Below are 25,635 nucleotides of genomic sequence, written 5' to 3'. Positions count from 1 at the left end.
AAAAATGACCTACTTTGTCCATCCTAGAAGGAAGTTTCTCATTAAGTTGTGGAGATCATAAAACCTGTATTTCTTCAGCACTCAACGTGGAAATCTATAGTAAAGAATAGATGTAAACAAGATGGAGGAAAGGTTCGTCTTATTAAAGTAGTCTTTATTAGCACTAGTGCAAGATTCAGAATAATATAACAGTAATATCTTTGTGGTGCTTTTTTTTCTGTAAGTAGGTTAAAGAGGTTGGAGTAAAGATCATAAATATAACTTTGATTAGGACACAAAAATGGGAAATCAAAATATTAATAGAACCAAGACTAAAAAACTGACCTTTAGATTTCACTACCAGAAAACAATTGCAAAGGCACAAAATACAATTACATGCTCCAAACTGTCTTGTAGATCAACAGAACTTGGGCATGTCTTAATTCTGCCTCTGAAAACTTCTAGATCCAGGTTTTGGAACTCACTGGTTATCCTTGACTTTGAATCCATGAAAACAATGAGGCTGAGTTTGGATACCAGGCTTTCTCAAATGCTTTTATATTGCAGACTATGTCTTAACATAGTCTTATATTTCTTAAGTGTATATCCTTACTTTCACAGGCACAGACAACTTTCCTTTTCCATTCACAAGTCACATAATATCTTTTCAATGACTATATAAATTGCTTACATAAGAGAGCAATATTGGCTGTGTGGTTTTGTCTTCCTTTTAATGCAATCTTAAAATTGAAAATGAAGAGGACAGTTAAAACCATATGATTAGCTAGCTCTCTAAGGATCAAATACTCATCTCATACCTCCCTGACAACCAATAACTAGTGAACCAGAGAGTGAAAACCTCTATTACACAGTGGAAAGTCAAGACAAAAGTAGGCAAACAGTGAGTTTTGCTCATTTCACTTTACTACTCAAACGATTCTTAGAGCTGTTGCCTTAAATCCACAGAATATACAAGGACTAATAAATAGCAAGTGAGTATAAAATACTAAAACTAACTTAGGGGGGTAGGCATTGAAGGTAAGAGCAAGTGGGGAGTGGGTGTGTGTGAGACACAGAAACTTTTTTTCAGTTTCTGATTAACCAGATTCCAAAGATTCTTTAGTCAGAGAAAATATTTAAGATGCAACTATACAAAGATCTCCAACAACACTGTCATTTGTTTTAGGGGTGGTTATTCTTTTCTATTAAATGTTTACATAGTTAAAGTTTTGTTGTCAGGGTTTTTTTGAAGGAGAGGGGCTTGTTTGTTTGGGTTTTTTAAAAACACTTATTTAAAAAAATAATCAAGGAATGATTTTCACATTTATAGAATTACAAAAATTATATAAATTACAAGGAAAAAAATAATACTACCTGTTCAGCTGCCACTGAAAGGTTTTTAATTAATGATAGCTCAGATTCATCTTTTAAATCCCAGCAAAAGTATTTAGAGGAACAAGAATACTGGAAATTCTTAAAGATGAGCTAAATAAAGCTTTTGCCCTTGAAGCAGACTGGGGCTCTTCCTAATTCAGAAGAGTTTTATAGAGCTAGGTTTTCTATTTTCTTCCTTTAATAGATTCAGGATTTATTTCCTTGGTTGTTCAGCATTCTTTCTATTTTCCCGTTAGTCCTCTTTGCTTGCTTAGCCACACGCAGACAGCTATTGATATAGTGCAACTGTAGGTTTCTGCACAACATAGTCCAGACAATAAACACTTAACAGTTATCTCTAGCTCAGTCTATAGCTAGGAACAGAATTATACCCCTGCTCAGTGTTCAGTTCCCAGAACTCAGCTGGAAACTGAGCCAATGTAATCTCAAAGCTCCCTAAAATATCCGTGTTAACACTAAATTAGATGGACAGAAGCTAAGGGAACCTGAACAAGATGTTTCCTGAGTAAAGCCAGTTTCACTCAGGTCTGAGCTCCTACAAAGTTTTATTCAAAGTAGTTGTTTCTTGTTGCCAATAGTTTGCATAAGTTTGATGCCAGCTGGCAAAACCCAGCCTGTCACCTCAGTAAAACTACCTTCCTAAACAGCGCAGGCCTCCAGCAAAACGTTACTATGGACAAACTCCAATTGAGAACATATGCCCTCAGCTCCTCTGACACCATCCTTTCCCGGTATAGCACCTTTCTCAGCATGGACACATGGCACTGGGAAAAACAGCCGCCTCTGCATATGTTCCAATAATACAGCAATGTTGGCAGTTGTGGGCTGGCAAGTTTTGGAGTTTCATGCACACCAACACAGGAATATAAGAGGTGTGGATTGCATTCTAGGATTTTAATTAAAATGAATACAATTTTCTTGTGGTTTGAATTCCTCCTTCTTACCTTCTTTTGCACTCAATAAATGAAAAGGAAGGAAATTTTAAGAGGAAGGAGTGAGAGGAGAAATAAAATAGGTCCTTGTCTCTGAGGGAAACAATGTGCTAGCAAAAATGCAGCCATGGCAGCCTAGCAGTTACACTCTAGCCTGCTGTATCATAATTAGAACTGACGAGGTAATTTATACCTTGGCTTCTACGGAACAGAGGGAAGCATGATCACCAGTTTCATTACTTTTAGATGACTAAGATTTCATTACTGAATAAACTGAGAACTGTTTTAGTTGTGAAGCAAAAGATGCTAAATACCAAGATCTAATATTTAATGTCGGAAACCCCACTTTTGAAAAAGAAATTACAAACCAAGCAGACCAGCACAAACATTCATGGCATATCCTATATATTTCAATATGAAGAGAAACTTCTTTTTGTCAAACCTGTGCGCATAAAGATATGCACAGCGTGTGGTCAAAGCGCTTTCCATTCCTGTGCGATAAACAGTATCAGTCAAATTAAACCAGACAGGATGACTTTGCCAGACTTGATCCAAATGACAGCCTGTTTTCAAGCTGCACTGTGCAGCAGCATGCCACAGATAAGAACACACCTTTGGGAACGATACAGCACACACTGCTATCACACAGGTTGGTCTCCCTGTACCAAAGACCAAGGAGGACAACACTTAATCTCTAGGTGAAAGCAGGCATAATAACTTTCCGTCCTTGCACGTATATAATTTGAAAGGGGGAAGAGATGAGCACATGGGAGGGCAGCAGGAAGGTTCACCAGATCTTTAGTAACAGCTTATTACCCCAAAGTTTTGAACTAAATAGAAATCTTGGGCTCAGCAAGCATGTTCCCATTCAGTAGTAAGGAAAATACCAAACACATCTTAGTAAATGCAAGAGTTCAGCAGCATTACTGGGGTAAGATCACGACTTACTAGCACAAGGCAAGTAGGCTTTTGAAATTGAAAGCAATTAAGCTGTTTTCACATTTATATGGTAACATTCATTTTTGCAAGAGCTTTTTCTGGGTCGCTGGAAGGGAGACATTAGAATAACAACCCCTTAGATTTCAATCACACATTATCTATTCACAAGTATGTCCAGTGGCTGAATGGAAAAAATGAGCAGTGATAATTAAAAATAATTTTTTACTCAGAAAAAAAGAGGAAGAGATACAACTCTTGTACTTTAATAAATCTATCTCCTGTTTACTACACAACCAAACAAGTGAAAGATTCTAGTTCTTGGTTTACAAAAATTCAACAGCTAATATTTGTGCTCAAGGGACAGTATCTTAGTAGACATCTGGAGAACCTACTGATTAATTAATAGATTCATTAATTAGACAGCTGTAGTGTTAGAAGAGAATTTAGTTGTTTGGATTAATAACCCTACTAATTAGTCCTGAAGAAAATCATCATCAACCCATAATGCTGAGAAAGCGCTGTCTTCCTAAATGCCCATCTGCATGATTAATTTCATGATTCTGGAACATGTTAGCTAACTACTGACTGACTTGCAAGATTGTATGTGCCATGGGAACATCCAGAGCAACTCTAAAAGTGGTGATATTTCTGGTCTCTAACATATATATCACTGAAGACAAATGATATTAAAAATCATTTACCTACTTATTGATTCTGAAGTACAGTACCAGTGTGGGAACCTGAGAAAAAACAATTGTAAACACCAAGCCTGTGAGGGATTACATAAATCATGAAGTAGCCTATGAATATTACTTAATTTAAAAACATCACAGTATGCAAGTGATACACAACAGCAAAGAGAAGCCTATGCAAAACCATGACAGGGCTGCAATGTTTGTGAATAACCTTATTTAATTTTCTTGTCTCACCAAGAAAATGGGTATACCCCTTTCTACAAACGAAATACTGTAATTATATGAAGCATTTCATATGAATCATTGTCATGGTTTGAGCCTGGTTGGTAGCCAACCACCCCACAGCTGCTCACCCACCTTCCCCCCCAACCTGGGAATGAGGGAGGGAATTGGAGGGGTAAAGGGAGACTCGCAGGTTGAGATAGAAACAGTTTAATAATGGTAATAAAATGAAAGCAATGACAGCAATAGAAAATATAAATGGGCAATGCACAATGCAATTGCTCACCACCCGCTGACCAATACCCAGCCCAGTGATCCTGAAATACCAAGATCCCACAATCGCAATCCCAGAAGCAAGAGAGCAAGCCCCCTCCCGACCACCCCTCCTCTATATAGTGAGCATGACATTTCATGATATGGAATATTTCATTGCCCAGTTTGAATCTGGTGCTCTGGCCATGCTCCCTCCCTGCTCCTTGTGCACTTGCGCACGGGCAGAACATGGGGAGTTGGAGAGTCCTTGAAATCTCAGTAGCAGCTGTAAACATCAGTGTGCTATCAGCATTCTTCTCATACCAAACCCAATGCTGAATCTAAAATGCAGCACTATTCAAGTAATAAAAAAAGGAACATTAACTCTATTCCTGCCCAAACCAGGACAACCATAATCATCTAGAATGTGTGACAGTCAGCTTATAGTGCTGTCTAACAATGAGCTAAAGACCTCATTGCAGAATGTTCTTGTCATCACAGCTGAATCTGACAGTATGTCTATATGACATTAAATATGCTAAAAATTCCAATACTGGTTTTCCTCCTTTGTGTTTGTTTCCCAATTTTATAATGGAGATAGTACATCAAGGGGTATCATGAAAATAAATTAATGAACTTTGTGAAGCACAAAGATGCTTCACTGACATTCACCTTAAAAGTCCACAGAGAAATTAATAATTTTGCATTAAATATAGTTTAATTAGCATACAAAAATGTACTAGGGATATAGTGAGGAAAAAGTAATGTTTTGCACATCACACATACCATATGATGAAAAGAGCTTACGGCCAGATGAAAAGAAGAAAAAAAATATCTATGGAATAGCACACGCATGGAAGGAGAAGAGAAAGAGTAGAGAAGTTAAAATTGTACTGGCAGCCACAACTTGATATTTTCTCCATTCTAAGTGCTTGTTTCTGCAGCCATAACATTCTCTTCCTGCATTACTGAATTCTTTATCTTAGTATGTCTTTGCATACTGTTTATTTTTTGAAAACTAGGTGTATTAGCAAAGCCCAAGACAGAAAGAAACAACTGCACATCAAATTCTAAAAGCTACTTAGTTAAAGAAAAATTCACAGAGGTGTCTGGTAGAATCTCACTAGGGAAGAGATACCAAGGATGTTTTTAAAATCCTACTGCATCACTTCATGCCCAACTCCCTCTGGTGCAGGAAGTCAAAGAAATCTCTTAATGAATATGTGTCACATTATTATAATACATTATATGACAACAGGAAAGAAATCTAATTTATAACTCAAGTGAAACTATCACTTAAGTATATGGGATACTTGTCACTGTTAGTTTCCTTCAGGGTGCTTATTTTACCTGAAATGTAATGCTTGGATATTACTATCAAAACCAAAATTCCTCCTCACAAATGCCCAAAAATTCTGCAGTTGTGTGATAAATTGGAAGTTTCTTAACAGAATACTGAACAAGTAAGTTCAGCTGATACTTGCCATTAACTAGGGTCCTACCAAGTAGCTGCACCTTGTGTGTACCATAAGTCCAGTGCTCCCAAAACACATTAGATCTCACTAAGAACACAATCTCCAGAGTGAGAACTGAGTAAAGAGTGGGAGGAGTGCCTAGGGAAGCCCTTCAGAGACCACTTCGGTAGAGACAGAGTAGAAGGAAGTTGTAGTGGGTTGACCCTGGATGGATACCAGGTGCTCACCAAAACAGCTCTATCACTCCCCTCCTCAGAAGGACAAGGGAAAGAAAACAACAAAAAGCTCATGGGTGGAGATAAGGACAGGGAGAGATCACTCACCAAATTACCATCACAGGCAAAATAGACTTGACATGGAGAAATTAGTTTAATTTATTACCAAAACAAATCAGAGTAGGATAATGAGAAATAAAAACAAATCTTAAAAACACCATGTTCACAGGACCTGGTCCTCATGGGGGACTTCAACTACCCTAACACCAGCTGGAGGAACAACACAGCAGGGCATAAGCAATGCTGGAGGTTCCTGGAATGCATTGATGATGACTTCCTTCTCCAAGCGGTAGAGGAGCCAACAAGGAGAGGTGCTATGCTGGACCTTGTTCTCACCAACAAGAAACGGCTGGTGGGGAATGTAAAGCTTAAGGACAGCCTTGGCTGCAGTGATTATGAAATCAGGCAGCGAGGAAGGCTGCTTGCTACCCTGGGCTTCAGGAGAGCAGAGTTTGGCCCCTTCGGGAAACTGCTTGGCAGAGTAGCATGGGATAAAGTCCTGCAGGGAAGAGGGGCCCAGGGAAGCTGGTTAACGTTCAGGGATCACCTTCTCCAAGCTCAGAAGCAATGCATCATGACAAAGAGGAAGTCAGGTAAGAATTCCAGGAGGCCTGCATGGATGAACAAGAAGCTCCTGGACAAGCTCAAACACAAAAAGGAAGCCTACAGGGTGTGCAATCACTAACAGTTATCCTGGGAGAAATACAGAGAAACTGTCCAAGCAGCCAGGGACCAGGTTAGGAAGGCCAAGGCCTTGATAGAATTAAATCTGGCCAGGGATATCAAGGGCAACAAGAAAAGCTTCTACAGGTATGTTGGTGATAAAATTCTTCCAGTAAACTGGCTCCAGCAAGAGCTCCTCTCTCTCCACAGGACCACAGGTCATGCCAGGAGCCTGCTCCAGCATGGGCTTCCCATGGGGTCACAGACTCCTTCAGGTACATCCATCTGCTCCAGCGTGGGGAGCAGGCTGCAGGGAAATCTGCTCCAGCACCTGGAGCACCTTCCCTCTGCTTCACTGGCCTTGGTGCCTGCAGGATTGTTTCTCTCACATATTCTCACTCCTCTCTCCTGCTGAAATTGCAGAGGGTTTTTTTCCCCCTCCTTAAATATGTTACCACAGTGGTGCTATCACCATTGCTGATGGGCTCAGACTCGGACAGTGGTGGGTCCATCTTGGAGCTGGTTGGCACTGGCTCTGTCAGACACCAGGGAAGCTGCCAGCAGCTTCTCACAGAAGCCACCTCTGTAGCTAGCCCCACTACCAGAACCTTGCCACACAAACCCGATATAGAAGTGTTTTGGGTTTTGTACAACTTGAATAATGGTAGTAATAATATAGAGGTTTGGTAGGAAAGTGTGTTTTTGGAAGAAAAAATGGTCAATATGCAGTTATGGTTGCAAAATTATAGAGTAGAATGAGTAGTAGATGACCTGTGACATCCAAGATCTCTCACACAGAAACTATACCATTCCACACCATTTATACATAATATGTGGTCCATCTCCTTGTTTATTCCCAACCTGGGTTTGTTAAAAAGGTAATTGAAGAGCCTCAAGTAGTGATTAAGAACTTGGTGCTCTCCACTCTCCCATGTCTCTCACCTCCCAAAAGCATGTGCTGTTAATGGAATTACAGGCCAGACCAAGTTAGAGCAATTTGTCCCCTGCTGAACTCTGCAGTACTTGTCTATACAACGACACAATTTCTTAGAGTTACAAAGAAAGCAGGGAGCAGGAAAAAAAAAAAGAAGTAAATAACTCCACAGTCTGTGACAATGTCATCCATCCACTATTCTGATAGGAAAAGGTACTGGTTGGTAGAATTATCTGCTTTAGCCAATTGCTGTTTCATACAAAATAAAGATACAGGTAGCAGAATAGAGACCACAATGCCAAGAACTTCCCCATTAAAGCTAATTGTCTACTTGTTTTCGTAATTCATTTTAATTTTATTGCACAGTTCTCAGCGCAGTTGGAACTAGTTGAAGAACTCCTCTGGATAACCTGGAAAGAAGAAAAATGAATCAAAGACAATGAGATGGGTCATGCACTGGAATGAAGGAAAAACCTCCATTATTCCAGACTCTAATACCACATTTATAGGAAACAGTAAATGATTTTTTGTACTGACAGAAAAAGAGCAAAATTCTATACGTTACTTTTAAGAAACAAGTCCAAAATAGAGTGAAATGTGTTCAAAGGAACACCATGCTACGGGAAACCACCTTCCTGCCTTCTATAAGTATTCTAAAAGTTAGCAAAAAACACTTTAGACAACACCAAACATTAGCAAATATGGTAGGAAAAGTCCTCTAAGTAGATTTATTTCAGAGATAAAACCCACAAATTCCTATTACATGGTGTTAGGGAAAGACAGATATCTATTTAGATTGCTGTGGCTTCAGTCAATAAATGTATTTCATCACTGCTGCTGCCAAAACAGTCTGTACAGAAATGTTTCTGACAAGTGTAAAGAGAACTAGGAGAAATTGAATGACTTATTGTTTACATTACATTAATAACGGAAGTGTCTGATGAAAGATGGACCAAGTGGGACCAACTGGTTAAAAATAAATAATCGATATTGCATTTTTAAAAATAACTTTTACCCATAACTTATATTGTGACTTTTCACATTACTTTTTCCCTGCATTTGGCACCCTTTCCTCCTGATGCCTATTTAAGAAAATATCAGATACAGTCAATAATTCTGTCTACCTGACACACACACACAAAAAAAAGTTGTTAATGTAACAATTACCAAATCATACATTTAAGTTGCAAACATTAGATAAAAGTACATTATTTTCTCAGCACGGAAGACCCTAACTGATCAGAAAAGGAATTTAAAGGAGAATGTATTGAACCAAACTACTGGAATTAAACAAACAGCATGGGAACACTGTTGATGACTTAAATAGCACCTCTGTGGCCCTTTACCTTTCCCTTCTTCCTTCTGTTCTTTGACAATTTAAAAAATATATAAATCAAATTATGTAATTATTTAGGGTGGTACAGATCAAGTCAAATTAAGAGACTTTTCTTTTTTCCCCTTCAGCTGAATATTAGGAGAGAAAAATTCTAGCTATGTTGAAACATAACTGCATTCAGCCTTTAGTAAGTGGTCAGCATCAGCAGATAAGAGGTGATCTGTCAACCAGTAGACTAAGGTAAAGCTAAATGTCCTTGCTACTATTGCATATGTTTTGTAATGATTTTTTTTTTTAAAGCATATATAGAAAATATTGTTTACTGCTACAGCTGAAGTTATTGGAACACCTCTTTTAGCTGAACTAATTATTGTTAAAACACACTCTCCTTCAATTGCTTGCATTATGATTTATTGAGAATAGTAAAGTGCAATAAAACCCAATTCACCAATCCAACAAACGTATTAATTTTGAGAGGTTAATTTTTATGATGACAGAATATACAAGAAAGGAAAGGAAGTTTATATGTGGGAAAACAATGGTCACATAAAATAAAAATTTTAAAGGACCGAACAATTTGGAAACACATAACTGAGGACTGGAGTTCTACTGTGTGGGAAGAAATATATCTGGGACACTGAGTTTTTATATCAAAAGTCTTGTGACACCAGTATATTTAAATGTGATTCTCACTTCTTTGTTTAGATACCAGTAGTGGGAAAAAAATAGGGGGATGGGTTTTTTTCATGTTTTTTGTTTTTAATATGCATGTCAGCCAAACAATTCAGAGTGTCAAAATATGTGTTGAAGTCAGCCTGCCTTCTTTGTCAAGAACACAAGAGAGGATAGGAGCATGTTGCCAACTTCTACAACACTATGAGAAGTGCTATCAGCGCTTCTTTTTTTTTCTTGAGGCATATGGTTAAGTGACAATCCAATGAGCATCCACTCTTTAATAATGTGTTCTTTGTAGCTGTGTGAAAAGCTTAAAAAGCACAAAAGCAAGAACAATATACAAAAATTAATTTCAGAGGAACTTAAAGAACCTGAATTGATCTCATGATTTTCAGTCAATTTCCTTATTTCTTTTTCTGAGTGGTAATACAGCTGTGGTGACCTGGCAGAGCAATTAAAGGGCTGCTGCACTCTCAGTAACATCTGTGGATGGCAGTGCCCTAAACCCAGTCAGGAAGGAGTTGAAGTAATTAAGAGTCACCATCAAGAGGACAGGTACCACCAAAATGAACATGGCATCAAAGTCTCCAGTACCTGTAAACATGACAGCTCCTCACTCCATCCAGCACAAAATAGAGATTTACTGCAGACTCCACTATGTGCCTTGTAGATAAGAATGAGGGTGATGAACCAAGTCAAGTTTTTGTGCAGATATCTAAACGGGCCTCTGCAGCAAGTATCTCACACTGCCCAGAACTGGATTCAATTATGCTCACTGCTGGATCAGCACTCCTATTCCTGAGAACACAACTGAGATTTTCTGGCATGAGCACGTGAAGATTTAGCAATATTGTTGTTCACAACTATTTAGAGGCACATCTATTACACATACCTACATATATGATACTTGGTTCTTTGTTTCCTTCCCGTTTTAAAGGAACATAATTGTACTCATTGGCACTACATAGTTCCTGGTCTTCCAAAAAGACCATGGAGAATGGAATTGAAACATCATCAAAAAATCATAAGGATAGTACCCTTTCTCCTCCATTCACATCTTCCTCCTCATGGCACGAATTCACTGACTGTGTTCTGGGCAACAAATCTGGCCGTGCTAAAAAGTAATACATATTCCCATATTTTGACTTCTTTATACATACTGTATCCCAGGCATTTAACAACTATCTCATGATTTTCAAAAAATAGAGTTTAAGAAAGAATGTCACTGCTCTGGAATGGATTCTTATCTCAGAAGTCCCATGTCTTTCCATGGGACTTTCTGTCAAGGTATGTCAATGAAAAATAAATAAAACTGCACCAAAACCAAACATATCTACATCTCCACAGTGCATGGTGTTCATTTAATGTGCATCAAGTGTAACTATGCTTTCACTGACTGCTCCACCTCCACAAATGCATGAAAATATTGAAAAAAAATCATAAAAAAATAACAATTCTAGTTTTTTAATGTTTGCATTTCTTATTTTCAAGGGGGAGGGCAACCTACATTGGCACTTTTGTGAAACAGAGCAGCATTTTTCATGGCTCTGCAGTCTGCTGTATTATGGAGTATCTTATACTGGATCTTTTACATTAAATCAAGAAAAAAAATACATCAGTGTAATATAGATATAATACCTTTTGGATTAATCTCCACCATGTAAGAGACTGTATTTCCATCTTTTCATTGTGCATTACTTAGGAAAAAAAAACAAAACAAAGCAAAACCACCCACACTACCAAAAAACCTGTCACCACAACAGCTTGGCTTTTAAGAATAAAGTGGATGTTCAAATAAGGGTCACAAATATCCAACATTTAATTCTTTATTCCCTTTTCAAGGGTCTCAAGTTATATGATTCTTGATAAATAAGTAGTAATAAAAATAAAGGAAAAAAACACACTGGGGAGGAAAGGTATTGCAATAAAAAAGTTCTGAAGCAACTATTACATTTAAGTGTAGTTGCTCTGGATTTATTTCAATTCAACTGTGGACAGTATTAATCCCACTGGAGTCATCTACTACTTGCCATAAATTTCAGTCTCTGCATCTGCAAATCAGCTTTCTGCTGAAATACAAATAATGAGAGTTATAGTACGTGGGAAAATAGCAACAAACATCTTGCAGGCCCTTGAATCAGCAAAACTATTCTCTTTTTTTCAGGAGCTACTAAATGATATAATGATAATGACTGGAAGACATCTTTCTGAGTATAATTCCAGCCATTTACACGTTCACAACTAAGAATTTGGCAGAACATTTCTTTCCATTTGGGTAGCAGATAATGCATGTAAATCTTACAATACTTGCACCAAAATATTATGTTACTCCAAATGTTGTGACACTTAAGCCATGATAATATGCTGTATCATGAGGGATTGGTGAGTGTTTCCACCTTAGGGTATTTTTCTCCCCCTCAGCAAACCGCTGCTTTCTATTTGATGTCATCTCTCTGTAGGACATCACATTGTTCTGGGAATGTTAGCCCAGTATGGTCCCAGGTTCTGCTCCACTCCTCTCGTTAAAGCTCTTTAGTGTTTTCTACACTTACACCCGCAGTGTTGTTCATTCAGCTCTGTAATGCCCAGAGTCAAGACTCCTCAAATCACACACACAAAGAAACCCAGACAAAAAACCCCAACCCAACAAAGCACCTCATACATTCTTAGAGCTCCATGTTTCTAGGTTTTGTTTTCCCCTGTTTAATTCTGTTTTTTCCATCTCCTCTTCATTTTGTGCTTCTCACGTTTTGGAAAAGCATGACGTAAGAACTATTTTGATGGGAATTCTTAAATCCTCTTAAAATGTTAATCTCTCTCTTCCTCCTACCCTGGCAATCCTTTTCCCCCTGAAGTAGGATGATGGATGTTCTTCATATTGCAGCATGGAAAAGGCTGGATTTACAGAGAAATCATTCTGCTTCTGTACTACATATTCTCATTGTACAAATTATTGAAATAATTTACTCTCAGAAGCAGTAACTCACAGATTAAAAATTAATAGATACAGTCAATCCCAGGTAAAATACAGCGTGTAAATTTTAGTTCTGAAACGTAGGGGTTCTCTGTATCCCTCTGAGCTGATTTGTGATGACATGAGAAAGTAGGTCCAAACCAGGAAGTACGTCTGAAATCAAAGCAATATGCCACTGTGTAAAGTGCTGCCAACAGTGGCTGTAAAAGTGTTCATACAGCAGTCATAGGATTTCTGTGTAAACAACCAAGACATGTGCCCTCTCTCAACTGAGCTGGCTCATAAGCATCTGACTGACAGCTTGCTGCTTTTAATGAACTGGAAAACTACATTTCCTGCCTCTGCAGATTTGGGCAAAATCATCTCTATGAGAAACCATGAACTGCTTTCCTTACCTCTGCCCTTTCCATCATCCCACTCCTTTCAGCAGCCCACTCTGAGTAATTAAAAAGACACAGACTTGTTTTGCATTTTGAAAGATTTTCTTGACTCCTAAGACCTATCACTTTATCTTCCCTGTAGCTTTGTGTCATTCAGACAGAAGATTCAGATATGTTTGGAAGCTACAAGGCCTCACTGACAATAGCTTTTATTCCCAAATGAAATAATGGGGTCTTCCTTTTTCTGCTTAATATATGTTTGTATTCATTAGCAAGATGACATTTTTCCACAAAACTGCATCTCCACAATGTACCATATCACACTCATGGCATGAACACCCTACAAATAACCATGCTGACCCAGGACTGCTGGAGCCAATATTCACATAGTGTGTAAAAACAAGTTTGCACATTATGGAATAAAGATAACTGAGTTGCCGATCATCTAATTTTAACTCCAAAATTTTTTTCTTGTTATGGTTATTAAAACTAAGACAGGCATTTTCATAAAAAAAAAAAAAAAAAAAGGCGGGAGTTGATAGGAAAGCTGTTTCCTGTGCAAGGTGCTGCTAGACCGGTTGCAGAGGATGCTGCAATTCTTCCTTGCTGTGAAATTTAATTAGTCTCAATTTAAAGCCGATTCAATGCTGCAACTGGTACCATTTCACTGTGCAGCAAGAGTCTAAAGTTTGTATCTCATTCTACCTTTTTACAAACTGTTTTTAATTTATATTCTCCATTCTTCCTTCACTTCAGCAGTTTTCTCCAGCCCAGAAAACATGTTTTCAGATAGGTGTGCCTGATTTCCTTCTGGCAGCTGCTTCATGGAGCATGCCTCTGCAGTGGCTGGAGTAAGGTTGTTCCTCATGAGTCAGGGGAATCTGCTCCCGAAACTCCTCTTAGAGATGGAGCACTTTGCACAACAGCTTGCAGAGGGCTACTGCAATCCTCACAAACAGTTTCACAGATGCCAAAGGACGAGAAATCCTGTTTGTGATGAAGGTTTCTGAATTTGTGCTCTGACTCAGAATAAAAATAGAACCTGCCACTTGTAGTAGCTGCAATCTCAAAGCCTTTGAGTTCTAGATCACTGGACCTTCGGCTACACAACTCTAGATTCCCCTCCCCTTCCAGTAGCTTTCTAATGTTGCTGGTGCACGGACCAGCCATTCCCTCCAGAGGCCCCCTGTAATATCTGTTGAAACATCTGCTTAATTTTCTATTTTGCAAAATATCCATTAGAAAAGCATTCAAAAAAGCAACCCACAAAAAATATTTTGCAATTTTTACACTTAAAATGTAACAGAAGTACTCAGCATTTGTAGAACTTTTAACAACTTGTTCTAATTTTGAGTAACATAGTGACATGTTTTACAGGGAGAGGAGGGTGCACTTAAACACCAGTATGTCCAGTGTATCCTATGACACTTACTTTTCTCTCAGTTCCAAAGAAAACACCTACATACAAACTACGCAACAGAAAGTGGAAAAATGTGTATCTCATCATGAGTCTACATTTGCAATGCTGCCAAACTAAACATAATCACAGGTAACTGAACACGACTACTTCCACCATAACCCAACTTTCTTCCCTTACTTCTACTTATTCTTTTAGCACACGCAAGGACAAGGACTCAAGGACTTTTCAGCAAAGAACTGTAGCTTTCTGTGCTCTGTTTCATCCTTAGAAATAAAATCAAAGCAATCAGTATAACTATTACACACTTACAAATTACTTTAGAGGTGATTCCTGTTTGAAATGTTAGAAGTAATGCACTGATGGGAAATCATATCTACGGATGTAAGAGTCATAAGCAAATTTCACAACTGAGGAAGCAAAGGGTTTGTTGTTCTTATAAAAATATTTTATAATAATTAATTGAGTACTTAGAAAAGATATGGAGTTTGCAGCTTTAAAACCGGTGTATTTATTCAGGGAAAAGAGAGGATGTAGACAAATTATGCATGTTTTTAAACTCAGTCCATCCTAGTGTATAAGGATCATGCTTAGGCTGTGAAGAAAATTTATATTAGGTTTTTTTACTGTATGGGTGAAGGCTACTAAAAATGTCACTGAGATCCCACATCCATGTCATACAATTCCTCAGATGTGACACTGTCTACCAGTAATGACATAGGACAAAGTTGAACTTGTGACCTAAAGGTTAAAAAACGTTATTTTATTGTTGACAATCCCTTGCTTCACCTGTGCGCATAAAAGAAAAGTATAATCTGGCATAAGAAGGTTAGATGAAGAAACAGCTTCTCAGTAAAACAAATAAATGTTTTAAAGATAGAAATATTAAAAATTACTCTTAAGAAAAGACTGTTCAAGTGAAGTTTAGAATAATGGAGGTTAGGAAAACAATGCACCCTGAAGCTAAACATGTCTTTATACTGTTCTCCAAATTGCACTCCTGCTTTTCCAGACCTGCCAAACCACCAAGTATAACCTGGACCACATCAGTTTCAGGGAGATTTTCAGGTACCCAAAATAAGAACAATCCATTAAAAACCCATGTCTGCCGCACTTGCATGACCTGAACACAGCCTGTTTTGGGAACATCACACCAGGGGACATGCTCCAAATACTCCAGCTACCTGAGCAGCTGCAGTCAAAACAGGCTGAGGATTTCTGGGCACTGAGGAGAACAATTTTGGTACAGACAACATGCCAGGCTTCCCTGAGCACAGCTTACAGCACAAGACGTAGCCTGATGCTGCTTGGATGTGAGTCCACACAGATCCAGACAGACTACTCCTTTGGACCACCTTGTTCAGCTCATGTTAATTCACTGGTCAGCATCTCCAAGTTTGCATCCTCTGATAACAATATTTTGAGGAACATATGTTTCAATACAAGGGGCACAAGATAGACTCTTCTCCATGATGATCATCATTGTGCTATACAGGAAATTTAAATATCAAGAAAAGCAAGAAATATGGTCTGATGGGAAATCTCAGCCCTTTTTAAACAGCCAAAAGGGTTTCTATTTTAAAAGTTGGCCAGTGTTATACCCCTTTCTCCTGATTTTGAAAACAAGACATTTTGAAACAGCCTCAGGAAGAGCAAGCTACAGTCAGCATAAGGAAACTGGCCATAAGCATATAACTATGCACTACTGCATCCTTGTAAGTGTACCCACATGCCTTTTTTTTTTAACCCAAATTCCCAATGAAACTCATTTGCAAGTGCTACCTCTCTCTTCCAAAACAGTATTTCCTACTATAGAGCATATTGATTTCAACAATGAGAAGAAAAAGGAGGGAGAAGTAATTTTGTTATTTTTCAAGTTCTATTAGAAAAATTTTGAGGATTAAAACCTGATGAGCTGTACTTCATTTCTAATATATCCACCCTTATTAAACAGATGCAGGTGTTAAGTAACAGTTTTATTCCCAAAAAACTGTGGATCCCAAGCAAGTCATGGGACTACCATACTAGATCATTTAACACAGTTTTTCATTTTCTAAATTAACATTCTTTATTAATTTAAATGAAACAAACTGTTTTTTTCTCCTTAAAGAAAAATTCAGACTCAACACAATATGTAAATCATATTAATACAACATGAAATAAAATACTAATTATATTGCAAGCTTCCCTAATAGTTATTGTCAAGAAACCCTTAAACTAGCTCAGTAAGATTCTGAAGTCTTTAACAAAGGCAAATGCCAATGAATACATTTTGGCAATGGCAGACTGGAAGAATGTAATTTTGAAATACTGTGAGAAATAAGAGACCACATAGACTGTTGTGTAAATAGCTGTATTTCAGAACGCTTTACATAGTAAAGGGCTGTCAAATGCACAGATTATCTCTTGAAATACCATCTATTTTAATAGATTTATTAGTTTGATGCATTTGATTTTTGCAATAATTTACTTAATATTGCTGTACAGATCTTAAGGGTCTCTGTTCTGGGCAATTTGCACAGAGCACAAGGAAATTTTAAATCAACTTCTGTTTCAAACATGTCATTTGAATATACGACTATGCATGTTATAATAATTTTATGCTGCACCTTGACACGACATTCCATTTGCATTCTTTTTTATTATGGTAAAAAGGGCCTTTTCATAAAGTTGCCTCTATTTTTAAGGAAGTGTACAGTTCAAAAAGCAGTCAAATACAGGGTTCTCAAAGAGTCCGAGTCATTGTTCAACTAGATTTCTTCACTTGACATATTTGGTCTGGGCACACAAGGGGGAAGATTGAAGTAGGAAAGACTGTTTCTTATTTTCATCAGTTTATGCAGAGAATATTCAGCCACTGCTTTTAATATCATTCAGGATGACATTGGAGGCAACTGCAGTTGTCATGTTCAACTGCATGCTGCTTTTTGGGATGGATTTAAATTTAACCACACAATTTTGTTTCCAATTTTCTATTAAATTTGCTCTTATTTTCAAACCAACAGAAAACAAAGAACTATGATGAGCTTATTAGGGAGAATACAGTGTTAGAGACACCCACTAGAGTGTTTCTGAATATATTTGCAATATTACAGCTCAGTAGAAACATTGAGCTATATGGTTGTATGCTATATCCACTGAAGCAGACACAACTTGGTATTAAAACTTATGAGCCTGAATAAAATCTTCAGAGACGGCAATTACAGAAATGACTTCTGGATGAACTGAGGGAAAAGATACAATTAACAATATAATAATAAGTAGAGAAGCTAAAAGGGCAAGGTAAAATGATGGAAGAGGAAAGCAAACAGTATCCATGCCACATAAATTGATCAGTGAGACACAAGGATGATCTACAGTAACACAAGACAATCCAATTTAACTGTTCTTAACATACAGCAGGAGCCTGATAAAAGATCTATTTATATCAATTGTGTAGCATAATTGGTTTTGAAGAGCTGTTCTCTTTCATGATAAACAATAGATGCTAGGATGGCTGAACCTCCGACACAAAAAGTTTCCTTTCAAAGTAAGAGGACAAAGATCTTCAGGAAGGTAAAACCCCATGTAATATTTAATTTTGTATTTACTGCTTTATTTTTTCTCTTTTTTATTCTTTTTTTCTCTATTTTTGTTTTTCAAACTCTAGTTTCAAGTTCATAGTCATGCAGTTTGCTGTTTGGAGGTTTATTTTGGGTTTTGTTTTTGTTTTTTTTTTGTTTTTTTGTTGTTGGGGTTTTTTTTGTTGTTTTTCTGTTGTTTTTTGTTTGTTTTTTTGTTGTTGTTTTTTTGTTTGTTTGCTTGTTTGTTTGTTTCCCCTTTTCTTTTTAGTTTTCCTACATCTGAGTTCTTCACATCATTAATAACATAGGAAATAAAAAAAAAACCTCAGATCAAGCTACTTTTTGTAAGAGAGATTACAAGACGCAGGAGGGTGTAAACAGAAGAGCAAAGAGGCACCTGCGACACCTGTGCAGAGCAATCCCCAGCGGCAGCCTGGGTGGCAGAGCCCACTCTGCCTACCACCAGCAAGTCTGCCTGCCCCCGTGGCCGAGAATTTCAAAACTGGATAATCTGACTTGGGTTAATCAAAAACAACCACAGCAAACCCAGACATACAAATACTATTTTATTTCATTCAAACCACGGTTAGAGAGAAGCAAGGGTTGAGCAGGGGAGGGGAAGACTTTCAAGAACAGTCAGCATATAATATTGAAACTTTTCCTTTAGTAATCTAACATATGAACAGAAGTACCATTTTCTTCTCCAGAAAGCCAAGATCCAGTTCCTGAACACTACCTGAAACTGTTCTTTAAAGACTATCTTCTTTTATCTAGTATTTACAGACATCATTATACTGAAACTTTTTTGTAAAAATAAAATGTTCCTATTATCTTAGAAGTTTGTTTTGTTTTGCTTTTTCATTAAAACCAATGAGAATAATGTAAACCATGATTATTTGGTATTTAATTTTGATACAGTAACTTCATATATGTAGTCCAGTTCAGAAAAGAAATTAACACAACTTCACAAATGCAGTATTAAGACATTGATAGATTTTTTTTTTCACCCATGTTTGTGCTGGTTAAACGCACACCCTTAAATACAGAAATGCACACTGATCCCTAGGGATCTTGAAAAATGATTGATAATCCCATTTACAATTTGTTCAATGCTTCTCCTTTATAATTAACCTTCTTACAGCAAGTAGAATACGTATTAGACACATGGTAGCATGATATTTGATTGTTTTTGACTTGTATGAGTCCAGACATTAAGTTCTCACTGACATAAGATTATGTAAAACAGTACATTTTGCAAAAAAAACTTTTGTCTGAAATATTTAAAAAAAAAAAAATCAAGTAAAAGAATTTGTAAATCTCTATTAACAACCATCAAGATAACTACTACTTCCAAAGAGACCTAAACATTTTAAAAGCTTGTATTTTATGCTTACAATTCATAAAATGGTCATATAAATTGATCAGAATTTGACTCAGTGATTCAAATTTGGTACTTATAGAAGTTATTTGTTTTAGAAATTGAATTAATATATGTAATTGAAAAACTTGAATTTTATCTAGCTATTAAAGGACATACTTAAGGCTAATATGGAACAAGCAAGATTAATCTAGGTTATTTTAAATAAGATCATCCAATCTAGTGGAAGGATTTTCATGAAGGGAGCAGATGCAAACTCAAGGCCTATTACTTAAAAAAAGTCAATCAATCAATCACATCCTAATACATGCATTTCAAGAACATTAACAAGTTAAACTCATGCAAAATGCAAACCCCCCCATATTAAATTTCAGGTCTTTTTGATTAAATTCTCATCTCAGTAATACACACTTTACAATTTGTCATGGAGTGCTTCAACTGGTTTCTATGGCGGAAAGGGATAGGAAAGGATATAGCATGTGAAACTTATATTTGAATGAGACTTATTTCTAACTAATTTTCTAGTCCAATTAACAGTATTTTGTCTATATGGCAAAATAAATGCATATATTCTTCAGCACATGTTCAAATTTATTGAATGCATAGCTACTTCCTCCCCTTACTTAACACACTCCCTATGGAGAATACTTTTGGTTATGTTATTTTGCTTATTGCCTTCTATACTTCTAATTTCTGGGGCTTTTAGAGGCAACTCTCCAAGCTCTTCTCCCCTCAGTCTCTAACCCTTCTATGCAGAAGACTGAGAGAATACATTTGTCTGCCATTTTTACAAGGGCACAGACTCTTCAGCTTTACTGAAAATATTTAGGTTTGTTTCTCTAAATTTTGGTGTTTTGGAAGTTTTAGATTTTGGTCTTTTCTAGTTTTCAGTCTAGTGAGGCTTCTGTCACCAGGCTGAAAGGGAAGGATCCACAGATGCTATAATGTTGTATGGATCTTTGGAAATGAAAGCCTGGTAATGTGTTATCTCATAATGGCTTTTGAAACAAAATTTTAACTATATAAGGGCATGCCAAAGTAGGTAAACCTGCACCATGTTAAATAAAATAAAATGAAGAAACCACTATTAAGGAAGGTGCTCACAAAGTAAGGTATTTTGTCTTTATTTTTCCTTCTTCCTAATTATAAGAATCAAGGATGCCTGTAACATTTAAGTGTTACGACGAGACTGACTAGCTATAGATCAAGTTTTGAAAACTACCATTTTGGTTGAAAACACGTTGGTTTACCCTCCATTAAAAAAAAATATTTATGATAGGCTCAGTAGAATTCTTAGAAGATTGTTTCAGTTATAAGACCAGGAATTGTGTTTTCACCCTCCTCATATATCCCAGATGATCCCCTCTCTGCAGATGCTAGATTAAAAAAACCCCAGACATTTTTTTTTTTTTTTTTTTTAGTTTCACAATGGCCTTCTCAATCATCTATATTTGACTCTAGATGAGCAGGCCTCATCATCTCGATGCTCGTGGTTCACCTTGTTTAGTTAAAATTAAGGTTGGAAATGTTGACATTTGAGACCTTTTATCTTTTTGTTAATAAACACAAGGCCTCCCACATCACTGTTGGCTGGAGCTGCCACATAACTGCAGACGATTGCCACCAGACAACACCTGTTTTGCTCACACTTAGTCACAAACATGATTTACTTTCAAAGGCAATACAATAAATATTCAAGAGAAAACAGCTGTAATAATCACCACAGACTTTTTTCTTTCAGAATGTGCCCACTGTCCAAAATTTGGAAACCAAATTTCTATACAGAATTATCTCCCTGTTCATTGAATATACAGAAGGTTGAGAACTACCCAAGGCATGCAGGTTCTTTCCAAGGAATAGCAAGAAAGAACTGCTGTCACTGTTGGACTAACGTGTTGATCTTGCAAGAATAAAAACAATAATCTGTGGAATTCTGCAAGTCACAATAAGTCTAAATAGTTGTTCAAACTATATAAAAAATTGTGCTTCTTACTTGTCTTGGTTTCTCTAGAAGAACCAAGTTTCAAGATCCTTGTTCTTACAAGTAGCAGCTTATACATGGAATTTGGAAATATTTCAAAGTTAATGCCATTATTTTCATTACCTTAAATGTAGTTTGTCTGCAACAATAACTTTAAGTAAAAAGACAGAAAGGAAATAAAAGAACATTTATGCTGTCTGAAAATAATAAACAATCTGCTTCAGAGTTACAGGTCCCTTAAAAAAAAAAAAATCCAACAGGGAAATACTTTTAGGACAATATTTAAATAAAACTGAAGACCCCACACACTCTTATGTAAGCACTTGCCTTGTTGAACAAGGCCCAGAATGACTTTTCAGGGACTGGGCAGATTTCCGTATTCTTGGAGGATTTTACTGAATTAAGCCGTTAGTATATGAACTAATTGCTAAGAATGTTAAACACTTAGAACCATTAAAAAAAAAAAAAAAAAAGCAGAAAACAGTGACCTGCCTGACATTTGGTCCCAGGGATGTACTGTTTTATCCTGCACATATTTGAAAGACTGTTTCAGTTTTCAAATAATAAATGTCATTTTTATAAAAGTCATGATACAAAATACAACCATAAATGATTTTTCCGGTCTTAAATTATGTTTAAAAGTTTATTTCCTTCCTAATGTTCCAGTGGAATGACTTTTTGGCAGAACTAGCTGGAAAGTAGAAGCTGGGTCTAAATGCAGAATTTAACCCATTTATTTCTGATCTGAAATTAATCTTAATATTTATAAAAATTTTAAGTCTTCCCAAAGCTGAAAGTTACAGAAACAATCCTTTTTTATTCCCTTTACCTAATTTGCCTTCTGATGTTTATCCTCCTGAGAAATTCCAGGGACATTACTTGAGAAACTAACTGAAAAGTCCAACTTCCCTTTTTTTCTTCAACTGGTTGTTTCTTTGTATGACTCTCAATAGCCCATTCCAGTGGGAAAAATTACTACTAGCCTGACTCTCTAGTGCACATGAATGTGTACTATCCACTTCAACCCGGCAGTGTTTCATCTTAAGAACTGCAGAAACAGGAGTTAGAATTAAATATATACATTTATTAAACACTCATGTACAATGTGCTCTATTCCATAACTTGAACTGATCATTGACTATGGCATGCAGCTATCAGTTCAAGCTCAAAGTGGAAAGAAAATCGTGATTAACTAATATTGTTCAGTTTGGTATCACACTCCACAAAAGGGAAGATGCCTAAGGTTTCAATGAAAAAGTAATGTCAGTAAAGCATATGCAACACATTAAACTGAGAGATGCTCACAAGAAGAGTTTAAAAAACACATAAAAACCCACCACACACCAAAAACCCACACCCACAACCCACCACACACCAAAAACAACTCCTAAACTCTTTGTCAAAGCTTCCTTTTTCTTCAGAAAAGCATTATCTATCTTGTGGGATACGCAAAAATGTAATAATCAGTTTTATACTAAGTCCTCTTCCAGAAAACAACCTCCATGGGATTAACACGTCAAACATTTGAATGTTTCCTTAACTTTAGACATGAGTGAGAAGTACTTTCTCTTTGAGTGGAACAGCTCAGTTGTATAAAACTAAGCTAATGTCATTAGTGTTTATAGACTTATTCTACAAAGGCAGTTAAATGATCAGTGTATCACTTTTATTAGTGCACAGTAACTTTATCTATACCCTTCACTAGGTATATTCCTTCCTACCACGGTGGTGTATTTCACTGTAAGTCCCTTACAAATTTCCAAAAGCCAGTGCACCCCTCCGCCTAACCAACTGCTCTTTCTACATTACAAAGGAGTAAATATAAATTGGAAAAAAATCCATTTTATATGCAAGTAATAGCTGAAATGCACCCAGGATTTTGCAGTTTTACACGGAGGTTCTGCAGCATTTCTTGAGACTGTTTAACGCACAGATCTCCAATTCTAAACATATACTTTGGTTACAACATAAAAAGTTGTTACTTGTTTATCTTAAATTAAATGCTTGTAGTTTGTACAAAAACAGATGTTTTTTCTTTCTGTAAAAATAGTATTAAGGAGAAAAATAGAAGTAACAGTGACGAGCTTCAACAAAGAAACTATGAGAAAATACCGGTCAGGTTGTATGGTATATTACTTTTCAGGGCACAGTAGCTTTCGCCTTTCCCCTTGGAATAATCGGGGGAGAGGGAAGCGGAGTTCTTTTTCCCCATATAGATTTAATCTGGACCCTCTTTCTATGTCAAAGTTGAAAGTGAAATTCTTTTCTGAATTGCACCTTCAATGTAGTATATAAAATGGGTTACTGCCTTCGTAGCTGGTGTAAATTCTCCCCAGCTTCATTTATTGGTTTTTACATGTTCCCACAATAATGTGACTTACCAAGAGCATCACAAGTGTGATCACACGTGCTACTGATGCACTTCAGTTTGCATCCCACTATCAAACTTGGCTCTACTGTTTTGACTAATAATATACTAAATACCGCTTCAGGATGGATAACAAAGTGCACACCTCTGAAGGAGACAAATATGTTTGAGGATAACACAGATAACTCATTTATTACAGTAAAATTGAATCTGGGCAGAAACTCTACCATATATTTCTGCAAATATCATGCATATATGTGCATACATGTATGGACCAGTGTTTGTAATGATAGTTACTGAATACTTCTAGAGCATCCATGTGATTTCTACAATAAGTCATAGGTTATCACTCTAAATCCCTCCTATCATACGGGGTCATGTAATTAAAAACCTCAAGCCACTTAAATTGCAATAGTCAAATAAAAGGGAAATCACACAGAATACTCCACAGCTAGTGGCAGCTGTAAGTGTCTTGAAACAATACTCTATTCAAGTTAAAGCCACACACTGACAGAAAACAAATTATTTCTGTATGCAAGATTCTCAGCAATTACTTCACACATTTCATGATCATTTTTCCATTTACTTTCCTTGGGTAGTACTTTATGCTACAATACTTGGTGTTCTATTTCATTTCAAAAGGATTTTGAAAGCCAGGCTTCTTCCATCATTAGGTTTCCTGCTTTTAGTACTTCTGAAAGAGTCTTACCACGGGCTCATTCCTTCTAACTTCTTCATCCCAAAAAAGGAAGATGACTTAAATATAAAGACTTTTCTTCTAGAAGAATAAACAAGTATCACAAACATTACTGATAATGAAATTTGCTTCTACGTTTCACTCAACTAAAAGCAGCTAAGCTAGTGAAGAACACAAAAATCGACCATGCCGTATTTTGTTACTGAAATTTACCAAGGGAACACTGAGCATGCGTTGGAAAATGTGTACATAAGTTACATAAAATTATGTGCAGCATTATTGTGGCATATTTATCCATGGCACTGTAATTAATAACCAGTTGTCAACGTCCTGGAGTGGTTTTGGAACACATTAAACATAGCACGCTTAAATACTTTTAACTTCATTTTGTTAATATGCTTCTTTGAACAAGTAGAATTTTTTATATAAGCACTGTATTATTATGAATGCCTGAATAGGATTAAGAGGCTTTCTTGAAATGCAGAGACCCAATGGATTTCATCTGCTATGTGGGAAGCCAGGGCTGTTCATGGGTTTCTCAGGTTTATATTACATTCATTATCTTCAAGCACTGTTAGGTGTTGACAGTTTTAACTGCCTTCATTGGAACGACTGCCCCTGCAAAACTGAACGCGAGCAGAATTTACGATTTACCGCCCATCTGTCAAGGCTGAAAGTCAGCCCTTCAGAAATGCGTGTCATGGCGTGTCTCCCCCGACTCTTCTGGGGGAGATGCGAGTGGGGAGTCAGGGCCAGGAGTGGGAAGGGAAGGGGGCTGGGGAGAGGACCCCTGGCACTCCCTGCAAGCTTTAACTGAAGGGCCACACTCACCTCACTCCAGGAGATCACACAACTTCACAGGCCCCACTACCACCACAAAAAAGAAAGAAATCCAAGAGGTTTACGCATAGCTTAAATGACACATAAGTCTATGCCTCAACTTGCTATTCCAGAGGAGTCAGCATGAGCTATTTCCAAGAGTGCAGAGACACAGGTGAAACTGGGAGAGATTCCTTGATAGGTGATATGAAGACGTTTAGATGATCTTGCTCTCTGTTACTGTCCTAAAACCCAGGAACATCTCCTCCCCTACTTTACTATTAAA

General features: G+C 37.0%; 1 protein-coding gene across 4 annotated transcripts in view; it reads right to left on the bottom strand.

Moving 5' to 3' along the window:
- The window catches only part of SASH1 (SAM and SH3 domain containing 1), a 565,394-nt gene that overhangs the window by 505,017 nt on the left and 34,742 nt on the right, over nucleotides 1–25,635 (bottom strand). The gene's annotated exons all lie outside the window — the stretch shown is intronic.

This window comes from Tyto alba, unplaced genomic scaffold (genome assembly GCF_018691265.1).
Source record: "Tyto alba isolate M040663 unplaced genomic scaffold, T.alba_DEE_v4.0 Super-Scaffold_22, whole genome shotgun sequence".
Lineage (NCBI taxonomy): Eukaryota > Metazoa > Chordata > Aves > Strigiformes > Tytonidae > Tyto > Tyto alba.
This window is presented reverse-complemented; position numbering and strand designations above follow the sequence as displayed.